At 52.7% G+C, this 11233-nt stretch overlaps 1 long non-coding RNA gene across 1 annotated transcript; it reads left to right on the forward strand.

The window, feature by feature from the left end:
• The first annotated feature begins 890 nt into the window (after nucleotides 1-890).
• LOC125945516 (uncharacterized) lies at nucleotides 891-10517 on the forward strand. Its single transcript, XR_007466960.1, has 3 exons — nucleotides 891-942; nucleotides 1957-2321; nucleotides 10379-10517. It is a non-coding gene; the product is annotated as an uncharacterized LOC125945516 (long non-coding RNA).
• Nucleotides 10518-11233: the final 716 nt, after the last annotated feature.

An 11233-nucleotide genomic window follows, 5' to 3' on the forward strand; every position in this document is an offset into this window, starting at 1 on the left:
TTTTATGTGGCACGCGAATAAAGTCATTGATGCTTAACCGGCTCTGAGCCGAGTCATAAGGGTCAGAGAGAAGGACCAGAGAATATAGCCGGCCTAACACTCGCAGAGAGCATAATGGGTGGTGAGAAAATCGAGGCTATACATATGAGTTCATGAGTGCCATATGCAATGACAGTGAAGAGGCCGGCAGTGGGTCGATCTACGATTGCGACCCGGGCAAGCCACATACCAATAATAGCGATCGTCCCGTCGATCCCGACTCGCACAAACAGTCTCGGTGAAGGTGTAAGGTTTTTTTTTTTTTTTTTTTTTAGATTGACGGTGAAGAATACCGCTCATATATAATAGAAACGAGCACCCCAGTGTTTATGAACGCGCTTGTAGGGATATAATTGAGATGAACGTCCGAGAGGCTGTGTTTAGGGCGCAAGGTCAAGCGAGGATTTCTTGTGAAGGCCACAAATGGAACTCCTACTCCAGAACCTGGATGGTCTAGTTCTCCGGTTGTGTCTGGTGCGAAAATGTATGGGAGGAAGTGAGGTGGGTTGGAGGCGAACGAGATTGAAGGCTTGACGAAGGGGAGCAAGCGCTATCCACGGCTATCGCAGAAGCAGGAGATGGGACGGGCGTAGTGAAGGCGAAGGGAGCTATACATGGGCGTGATCAGTCGGAAATGCCCAACGCTTGCGGCAGTAATGATCAGGTTACCGATGTGTTGGCCATTCTAGCATGTGGGCTTGTAGGGGGCGCTCCATTAGGTCGTCTTACGTTGCCGAGAAGTGCAGTATAGCTAGAATGTATAGTGCGGACATGGGAGAATACTGGGATTCATGAGCGCGTACTGGGCAAACAGCATGAAGGCCGAAGTTTGCTAATTCCGGGCGGACGGTGGATTTGATCTCGAAAATCAAGGCTAGAGACGCATCAGGTGCCTGGGAGGAGGTATCTACTTGCTATGTCAATTTGAGCTCGCGACGAACGACGCTCGTTGCAATACGACGGTGCTGTTGTGTTGAGGAGACGCGTGAACTGAATGGAATCCCTGGGTTTTACGTGCAAAAACCACGATTTGATTAGGAAGCATGCCGTAGATGAAGGACTAAGGAATAATTGTGTCCACCAGGGGATCTTTAACGTGGCCCCAATGCACGGGACATGGGAGTTTTTGTATTTTGCACACATCGAAATGAGGCCGCCGCGGCCGGGATTTGACCCCATGACCTCGTGCTTAGCAGCGCCTCATCATAGTCGCTAAGTGACCGCGGCGGGAAGAAGACGCGTGAAATCATGGTAGACGTGGCTAACTACACGTGGTGGTATAAATGAGAATGAAGCCTATGCTTGTGACGTTATTGGCTATCAGTAACTTGAAGGTGCAATCAGCAATACTTTTAAAGGTGTGTGGAACATTGTAGTACGAAATGTGTTCCTCCACTTAGCGGCAAAGCACTAATACGTCGCGAATGCCAGAGACGTAGGGGAGGGGGGTCAATATCTGCATGTGGGTAGCACGTGCCTTTATTGCAGCGAGCTGGTGACCAGACAAATCGCGAAGAGGTCGGGGAGCTTCTCTTTGAAACTTCGCTACTGTAAGAGGAGGAAAGAGGTGCTCGCACCTCCTCTCGGTCGGCCTTCAGGCGGCGCGGCTGAATCACGTGGCCTCCAACATTGTACTGTCGGGCACAGGGCAAGCATCAAGCCGTGAGCCATAGTCCCGCACCAGCGACAGACCACGTGACCACCGACACACTGCGCAAGGGTCGTTCTCCTAGTACTTTGACTTCCCTAGGGACACCACAGTGACACCGACGGTGATGGGGCAAACGCGACTCGAGTGTCCGTATAAACGCTACCGCGATAAATACACCATTGCATTCAGCAGCAGAAACCACAGACAGTACTGCGCCAGAGAGAGCAAAGTAAAAAAATCTAAATGAATTTTTTTCCTGTTTTCAGCTATAACACGCGCTGACTATATTTGTACTAAGCAGCAGACAACTCACAATACAGCAGTGGAGAGAACAAAGGTGAATATTGCATTTCATTTTTTTATCCATTGTCTAACATACCTAGAAGCACGCAAGCTGCGACTTACGTACTTTTCTGCCTATGCACTATGGCAAAGATTCTGAGATTAAGCATGCTGGTCGTTTTTACTGCATTTTGCCTTCTTTTCAAGTTACAGGGAAATATCCCCACTAGTGTTCTCGCAGGAAACCCAGCGATTAGTCCCAAAAATCCTACACGCAGAGATACCGTCCCTTTTAGGCCACCACAAAGGGCCTGGCAAAGTACACGTCGAACAACTACGAGACGCAAAGGTACGTGCCTTGTGTTCACCTGATGAAGTGAAATACATCTGAAAATACGCTGCTGCTGTCGTTTATGTAGCAAGGTCCGTGTATACAGTTTTCATGGTGATATCGTTGGCACCATCATGTTTGATCACGTGGTGGCGCGTCCAATGCTTGCCTCAGGTGCATCCGCGCTTACAATAGATGTGCATGACGCCAGTGACGCTCAGCAAACCTCTGTTTCGGTGTATAGATATCGTTGACAAGGACCGGGTGGATTGCATGAAACTTTGGGCACAGCTTCAGAGGACGTACAAGCACTTCAGGGGCTCATTACGGCTTGTCCTAACGGCGCCAGCAGCATGGTGCCACAATCACTAGCATATACGTTACACGCAAAATTCTGTTGTGACAGCGCTAAGTAGCAGTAGTATTTAACGTCTCGCCCGCTTGAAATTGGTCTTTCGCCGCCACTTCCAAACTGCTTTTGTTTTCGGGCGGGGTGCTGTCTCTCATGTCGCCACAAATATACATTCGAACATCGGGCCTTCCATTTCTCGCCCGGGATTGAAACTCACCTTAAGGAATCTCAATTCTTAATTGTAAAGTATTAGTAGAATTTTTCATGGACTAGTGTGTTAGACCGACTTGTGACAGAAGGTAATGTTTGTGTGGAAGATGTTTCCAACGACGCTCTTATAGACAGTGCGGGCCGCTATCTTTGTTATTCATCGCGAACTATGCTTCCGTCTACGAAAATCGCTAACTCCGTATGTTGGCCCGGTCTTATCTGGCGCCCATGACAGTCCGATTTATCCTACCGGACAGTTTACTGCTCGTGTCCTCGTCGATGGAATTCGCCATCATATACAGCTTACTGTGCTTTCATCGTGCGCCCATCGGATCATCTTAGGCTGGGATTTCTTGTCAGCTGCATCTGCTGTCATTTCGGGCCATATTATGGACACCGAGCTCTCTGACGCTGCCGATTCTTCACCTCCACACCTTGTCACAGCGGCAGATTTTGTCCTTCCAACCGGCCAAACCCGCATTTTTACCATAACATCAAGAGAAAATATCGACGGCGACGCCATGGTTTCCCCTTATCAGCGCTGCATTTTTCGGGGAATCGCCATCGCCTCCTGTCTAGTGCGTTTTTCACGTGGCTGCGCCAGTCTTACCGCCTACAACCCGACATCAGGGCCACTTCTGCTGCTGCAGGGGTACACTGTTGCTGTCCTTAATGACGTAGCACCAGTATCTGTAGTTACTGCTTTACCTGTTTCGTCCTTCGCACACTGTACGCCCACGGCCGGTTTACCCAGTTAGAGCACTGCACGGGCTCGGCCGAAAGCCCGGGCCCGGCCCGGCCCGTGGGCCGGGCCGGGCCAGGTAGAGGAGTTTTTTCACGGGCTCGGGCCGGGCTCGGGCACGGCGTGTGCTTTTTGACCCGGGCCCGGGCCGGGCTCAGGTTTTTTGACGCGGGCCCGGGCCGGGCTCGGGCTTTCTGCGAGTTGTTCTCGGGCTTCTCAACTCTGAAAAACGTGTATTTTTTGGTCTCGGGCCGGGTTCGGGCCGGGTTCGGGCCGGGCTCGGGCCGGGCTCGGGCTTAAAGTAAAGGGGTGGCGGGCCAGGCTGGGTGGGTAACGTAGATTATTTCCGGGCCCGGGCCGGGCCCGGGTCTCGCCATAAAAGTTTTGATCGGGCTCGGGCGGGCCGTACAATCGGCCCGTGCAGTGCTCTATACCCAGTGCTCTCAGGGCCACTGTGAGTTCAGTTCTCAGCCCAACTGAGACTGATGCCTTGCTGACCATCTTAAGGAAACACCAAATTTGCTTTCACGTTTGGTCGGATGGCTTGGGTCAAATAACCGTGGCCGCTCATCGCATTGAAACAGACGGATCCCGCGTCATTCGTCGCCCCCCCCCCCCCCCCCCCTTACCGTGTATCGTCTGCTGAACGCAAGGTTATAGAAGACGAAGTCAACGACATGCTCGCGCGTAGAGTTATAAGGCCTTCAGAAAGTCCTTGGTCTTCTCCTGCTGTCCTAGTTTTAAGAAATGCTAACCCTGGATATGCAAAACGAAAGCTTTGTTTAGCCTGGTTAAGTATTGGTTGCACTTGGTTAACCTTTGATTTAGCTGTAATTATTATACTTAGGTGTACACTCATCGTTAAGCCAGGTAAAAAAGTCGCAGTTTCGCCCGAAAGGCGGAACATCAACTGCGATAGCAAATTAGTAGAGAGCTAGATGGAGTTAGGATGGTAGTTTTATCAGCTGTATAAACTTCGACACATTCGCTTACTAACTGAATTAACAAGCATGGTGTCAGCGCGTACAAGCAAACATGAACAGATAACACTCCATGACCGCAGACAACCGTTGTCAAAACGCCGGCGTGAGCAAGCGCGGCTGGCGCCGCGAGCGAAGGTTCGTGCAGTATATCGCTTTAACGGAAACTGAGCGGCGAAAGCATAGCACATACAAAGGTAGGAGCCGTGTGCAGATCGCTTTCAAGATACGTGTGCGCGACCGCCCGCAGCCGCGCACGCAGTTGGTGGCAGAGTATAAACCGCACCCCTCCCTCCCGCGCTGCCTTCTCGCTTTCCTCTTTTCGCGCGCGCGATTCAATCGCCAATTCCCTTTGCACCCGGTCGCAAGATACACAGTTGGTGCCGCAGCACAACGTCGCCCCCACTCCCACCCTCCTCTCCCCCAAGGCCTTTCGCGCGACGGAAGACATAGCGTTTGCTCTCCGCCGTGCGTTCGCTCTCCATGAAAGCGAGCGTCCTTCGCGCGCTTTCACACGCATATACAGCCTACGGCACGCGGCGACGATTTTATCGCCATTGGACTTTATACAGAACCTCACGGCGATGGCTATGGCAGAAATCCGCTTGAAGTGTCCATATAATTGCTATCGCAATAAAATTATAAGCCGACAAGTCCAAGCATTTTGCGAGTCAAACGGCTTTCTCAGTCTCCGACGCTGGCTTCCTGCGCTTGGCATTCCGGACCCTCTCCAGTGAAGCAGCTTATAGCGAGGTTCTTATGGCGATTATGGGTTCTTATACCGATTATAGCGAGGTTATAACAGCTGCGCTGTCAAATTCACTAACTAACGTGTTCGTTAATTACTTTACGACACATTGCATTTTACGAATTGTAGCCGGTGAGCTTGTCGGGTGAATCCACTTGGAATGAAGTTCCTGAATGACACCAGTTTGGAGATATGCGCCATCAAGCTCGCCATAAATATGCACTGTTGTTCTACTTACTTTTTTTACCAAAATGCTGTTTTATACATTGAAGCACAAAAATAACTGGAACGCTCATGTATTTCGTCCCACACTTTGGGAAATATCTCTAAACTGGTGTCATCCAGGAAATTAATTTCAAATGAATGCGGCTTGCAAACTCACGGGCTACAATCCGTAAATTCCAATATGTGTCGTAAAATAAATAACTAAGAAGTTCATTAGTCAATCGTTTTTAATTAGTTGAATATGTGTTTCGATTTCTCGCGCTACTAATGTCTGCCTCTTCGCATAACCCAGCTCAACGATAAGAATAATGGCACTTGCCACAGGCGATTGTTACAACTTCCGTAAAGCTTCATTTTGAACACCCGGTATATATATATATATATATATATATATATATATATATATATATATATATATATATATATAGACAGACAATCGGCCTTCCGCCAGAACGCCTGGTTTACTTCTGCTACCTTTTCGTCGCTCGCATGCCGAGCGCTCAAGCCCCAGTGCGCATCTTTGTGGTCTCTCTCTTCGCACCCGCTTTGCGAGCGCCAGAGGCCGAATTCACTTCACCTTCCGTCGAGGGCACTTCGTCAACGCTTCCCCTGTCCTGAATGCCGAACCTGGGGCTGCCTCAACATCCAATCTGCCAAGGTATGCCGCCCACGCTGCCTTGGACATGGATCCTCGCCGTCCTGGGTGCCGCTCGCGGCCAGGGAACGCCGTCCACGCTTCCCATGCCCTGGGTCACTGCCCCGTGTCATCATCGCCATCTCAGCCAGCAAGAGATTCCGTCCAAGCTCCCCTGGCCCTGCTTCCGGCTACAGTGAGTACCGCGACCGCCACTAGTCCTGGCTCAATGCATGTTGTTCACGCTCCCTTGACCAATGGTCCGGCGGGTCCGAGTACTGCGGACGCTGCCGCCGCCTCAGTGTGCGCGGTTTCCGACGCTGGCTCTACGGGCGGCTCCACCGGCAGCTTGGCTGACGTCATGCGAGCCATCTCGCTGCTGTCACAGCAGCTGGACTACTTAGTTTCAGCCGCCTCCAATTTCCTGCTAGCAGCCTTACCATCACCTGCTGCCTTGGAACTACCGGAGCTCCACGGATTTCAGAATGACCCCATTCTGTGGGTACAAGCAGCCAACGCGCTCGGGGCACGCCACCATGCCTGGCCAGAAAACACGATATGACTGGTTGCAGCGGGGCTAGTTCGCGGTGCCGCCAAGGCATGGGAAAACTACGAAGGCATCAAGCAGCAGTCCTGGCCTGAATGGAGTGCAGCTCTGATCGCTGCTTTCGGCCCGCTCAGGTATGCCGGCGACGAGCCCGGCCAGCACTGCTCTGTGGCCGGAGCTCTTGAGGAGCACCACCTTGACGCGGCAGTAGTTCCCAGCAACGCCTCGACAGAGAGGTCCGCAGGCTGCCCCACCGCAGAGACCGGCTCACCGGGTGTCGCCCAGACTGTGGGAAGCGCATGGCGACCACCGCTCCTGCGTCGACCCAGGCGGTGCCTCACAAACCGACACCACCGGCTCCACCACAAGCTCCGAACACGCATCAAGTCACCGCTGCTACTTTCATGTGGCAGTGGCGACTTGCGGAGCTAGGAATCCGCAGCATCTCGCCGCTGCAGCTGCACCCGGAAAGGTTTTAGCAGGTCGCCTCGTCATCTGTTCCGCTGTAGACCAAGAATTCGAGCTATTTTTACCACCACGGGTCTCGGACTCTGCGTCGACTTCCGACACCGGGCCATCACTTCCAGAGACCGAGACCACTTTCGGTCCACTGCAGTCAGTGAAATGGCTCCCGAACACATCAACGCCGGGGCGCATGGAGGCGCCGGCGCTACCACTCCAGGCACCCGACCTGTCCACGGATCGTCGCAGGGACATGATTCCTGACTCGTCGGAGCCACCTGGTTGCATGCCCCCGCAGTCAACGGCCGAATTTGCGGCCGTTCACCACGCACGGAAGGAGGCCTGGCTGAAGGTCATCATCATCAAAGACCTGCCCGCACGCGAAAGACGGGCAAGACGCCGAAAGAGACGCGCAAATGGCCAGTCGCGCAACGCTCGCGGTTTTTCATCTAGCGCAGCTGATTCAAGCGCAACGACGAAGCTTCAGCACTCAGCGGCAACACGGAAAATACGCACGCGACAGCTGAGCAAAGAAGGTGTTCATCGTCCAGAACCAGCTGCCATACGTGCACATCTGCAACTAGATAATCGTCGGCGAGACCTGCGACCAGTGCGCTGCAGTCAGTGCCACCCGGCAGAGAAGCTGGTTGCGCGCTGGACGACTCGCCAACGACGACCTCACTCCCTGGACAAGTTGCTTGGTTGCAAGCGCGCCGTAAACTCGCAGCGTGGCCGAGTGTGAAGATGAAATGAACTTGGCGTCGGGCGCTCGCAAAGCGGGCGCGAAGAGAGAGAAGACGACAAGACAGAAAATAGACTATATTCATTACAATATATAAATACATAAAAGACGAAGGGTTTTGCGCCAGACCCGAAGGTATATTTAAAAAAAGGAAAAAAGAACGTTCATGACATATTTACTGACTGATGTTTCGGCTGGAGGACCGGCCTCTGACGAAGGCCAGTCCTCCGACCGAATTGTCAGTCAGTGAATTTCCCTTTTTATGAATATATATATATATATATATATATATATATATGAACGAGAAGAAAGGGAACCGAGGGGCTCGATTTTTATTCATCACATCATAAGAAGCCAACAAACAATGACACCAAGGACAACATAGGGATAATTACTTGTACTTACTAATTGAATTGAAGAAATGATAAATTAAGGGAAATGAAAATGGATGAAAAAACAAGTGTCTGCGGGTGGGGAACGAACCCACGTCTTCGCATTACGCGTGCGATGCGACACCATTGAGCTACCGCAGAGCCGTCTTCCCATACACTTTCTGGGTTATTTATGTTTTACAACTAGAATGAACCCTGGGAGTGTTAGCGAGCGCCACCACTCACAAACCTAGGGACGGATGTGGAACATCCTTTCTGCCGCAGGCGTCACGAGCACGACGCCCTCCATGACCTTGCCGACGCAGGAGTTTAGAAAAATTGGCTTGAGGTCCTCGATGTTCGTGGCCTTCCCGGGCTTGGGAACGAGCACCGTGCAGGCCGTCTTCCATTCTGCAGGAACCACGCCGCTCTTCCAGGACTCGTTGATCTTGTCGGTCAGAATGACCATCGGTGGGTCGTCGAGGTTTCTCAACATTCTGTTGGTGACTCCGTCCGGACCCGGCGCAGACTTCCGGTTGAGCGCGAAGATGGCCTGTCTGACTTCGGCAACGGAGAAGTCTTCGTCCAGCTCGGGGCGAAGAGGGCCTCGGTAGTCCGGGAGTTGGATCGCCAGATCCCCGTCACGCCGGACGGGCAGGTACTTCTGAATGAGTATAGAGACGAGTACATCGGCCGTGTGACACTTGGTGGCTTCGTGAAGGACCCGGGCCAACGTATGCTTCTGATTTCACTTGGAGCCATTTTCGTCGAGAAGGTGCTTCAGCATGCCCCAGGACTTGCCATTGCGCAACTGTCCATGGATTCGCAGAGCTCGTCCGACTACTGCTGGCATAGCGCTTTGCAGTGGTCATCGATTACCTTGTCGAGCTCCGACATCTTCTTTCGGAGTCGGCGATTGAGCCTTTGACCCTTCCATCGGCGAAGCAGGGCGTTTTTGGCCTCGATCAGACGGGTGAGTCGCTCAATCGCTCGACTTCGAGATCAGTTTCCACTTTCTTGGTGGCCGCGCAAGCGTCGTTGCGGATGCATTCGCACCATTATTCGAGGCTGGTGGGTGCCCTGGCTCTCCTGGGCTCTTCCCGAAGCTTGCGAAAATGGTCCCAATCGACGAGCGTGAATTCCCTGACCCTACTCCGAGCCACCTTGAAGTGGGTCTCGGTAAAGTAGTGGTTGCTGCCAAACTCCATGGCGGTGTTCTCCCAGCCCACGTCCTCGAAGTTCTTGACGAAGGCGAGGTCGGGTGTCATGTCCCGGTTGACGGAGTTGCCGATGCGCGTGGGAAAAGCTTTATCGGTGACCAGAGTGAGGTCCATCTCGTTGGTGTCTTGACAGAGGTTGCGCGCCTTGGTAGTGTCGTAGATGTAACCCCAGAGGCGGTACGGGGTGTTGAAGTCGCCGACGACGACCAAGGGTCGAGGGCCGGCCAGGTCGGTCGCTTTCTGGAGGATGGTCTTGAACTGTTGGCGCGAGTCCCTGGGGTTGCTATAGATATTGAGGATGAAGACGCTGTTTCTGCGCTGATTCCGCTGCGGCGCGTCGAGCAGGATCTCAATCATGACATATTTTATTCTACCGCTCCCCAGCTTGAGGTCGTGACTGAGATGAGTAAGCATTTGATCGATGAAGATACAAATGCCTCGCCCCCCGGGCCGGCCCGACACGGCTCTGTAGCCCTGGAGCGAGGCAGCGAAGACTAATGTTTTCTCGCGAGCAATGACCTGAGGTTTGACCGCCAAATACCTGAAAAACTGCTGCAGAGGGGCTTTCTTGTTAGAATACCCACTGCAGTTCTATTGCCAAGTGCAAAAACTCTCTTTGTATCCATTCATTATTGGGCTGACCGGAAGGACTACCGCCTAACGGGGCAGTTAGGGCTGCACAAAGAATGGGACCTTCTGTCGGCGCGTTGGTGGGATACATAAGTCTAGCTTCCCTCAGTAGCGGTTGAATGACGGTGGCGGGTGAAGCCATTCGCGCCTCAATATCTATTGTCTGGTTCTTTATTTGTTTTTAATTTTTAATGACTGAACATCCTTTACAGCATCCAATTGCAAGTGGGGATAATTTCACCGAGGACGGCCACTTCGCTGCATGAAGGGAAAGAGAAAATGAAACGATTCTGCAAATTTTCTCTCCGCAGCACTAATAAAACGGTTCGGTGTGAATGCCGAAAAATCTTGCCCCGGGCTATGGTTATTTGTGTCCAGAGTGTAAAGCTTTCAGCGCGGGATAACATAATTTGAGGCTTGGCCCTGCAAAGTTACAGATATAAGGAAACCGTCAATTTGTCTCCGGCTGCACCCATCATAGTACAAGCGTCCGGTCCCGGGCCGGCACGGGACCCAAAGCGCTCTCGCGCCAAGGGCAAAAAAATACAGACAGCGGCACCGCTAGCACGTCGCTGCGGGAGGATGGCTCCCCGCGACAAGCCGCTAGGCAAAAGTGTCCTTACTGCTATGCTGATTGCTCTCGCGATACCCTAGGGGTCCACTCAGCGGAGCTCGGGCAATCTCCGTCGGCTTGGACCTACGATAAGTGGGGCCGGCGCAGTACGACCATGTGTGCATGAGCACTATAGGCACCGCTCTTAGGCTTAGCGTTCAGAAAAGGATCAACACAAGGTACGCAGTCGCCGTATGTGCAACGGCGCCGTAGGCGAGCTCAAGACCGACACCCTAACAAAGGAGCCCTTTGACGAGAGAAAAACACGTACGTACCCAGTGCTGTCCGGAGAGATCTCCCCCGCGCTTGCTCTCCCGGCCGCGGCTACCTCCACCGGCAGCGCAAAGTGTCACCGCCGCAAACTTGTCCGCGGCAAAGGCTACCGATCACAATCGTCGTGAATGAAAAGGGAGATGAGTAGGGACGACAGAAGAGGTGAATGCCCGCGTAAAGG

This window comes from Dermacentor silvarum, chromosome 5 (genome assembly GCF_013339745.2).
Source record: "Dermacentor silvarum isolate Dsil-2018 chromosome 5, BIME_Dsil_1.4, whole genome shotgun sequence".
Lineage (NCBI taxonomy): Eukaryota > Metazoa > Arthropoda > Arachnida > Ixodida > Ixodidae > Dermacentor > Dermacentor silvarum.